A 636-nucleotide genomic window follows, 5' to 3' on the forward strand; every position below is an offset into this window, starting at 1 on the left:
TCTCTGCTCACTGCAACCTCCGCCTCCCGGGTTCAAGCAATTCTCCTGCCTCAGACTCACAAGTAGATGGGATTACAGGTGTCTGCCACCACGGCCAGCTAATTTTTGTCTTTTTAGTAGAAACGGGGTTTCACCATGTTGGCCAGGTTGGTCTCAAACTCCTGACCTCATGATCCGCCCACCTCAGCCTCCCAAAGTACTGGAATTACAGGCATGAGCCACAGCATCCAGCCGAAAAAAACCAAAAAGTTTTAAAAGTACTTTTAAGACCTATCTTAACATCACAAAAATAAAACTAGACATTTTCTGCCTCCACACAATTCGTTAAAAATGTGTAGAGTTAATAAAGTATTTATTAAAGTATTACTTTATAGTATAAAGTTATACTATAAAGTATTTAATACTTTAATACTATAACAAAGATATTAAATACTCGAATAAATACTATACTATTATAGTATTTATTAAAAATATGTTTTAATAAATATTTATACTATATTATATAGTATAAATAGTATTTATTATATTTATTACATTATAGTATTTATTAAAACATATTTTAATGTTTTAATAAATTTATTAAAACATATTTTATTAAATACATTAAATTTATTAAAACATGTTTTAATAAATACT

General features: G+C 28.8%; 1 protein-coding gene across 4 annotated transcripts in view; it reads right to left on the minus strand.

Moving 5' to 3' along the window:
- Window positions 1–636, minus strand: part of TPX2 (TPX2 microtubule nucleation factor) — a 68,955-nt gene that overhangs the window by 6,245 nt on the left and 62,074 nt on the right. The window lies entirely within an intron of this gene.

The sequence above is a fragment of the Sapajus apella genome, unplaced genomic scaffold (assembly GCF_009761245.1).
Source record: "Sapajus apella isolate SASKATOON/1434 unplaced genomic scaffold, GSC_monkey_1.0 scaffold33, whole genome shotgun sequence".
Lineage (NCBI taxonomy): Eukaryota > Metazoa > Chordata > Mammalia > Primates > Cebidae > Sapajus > Sapajus apella.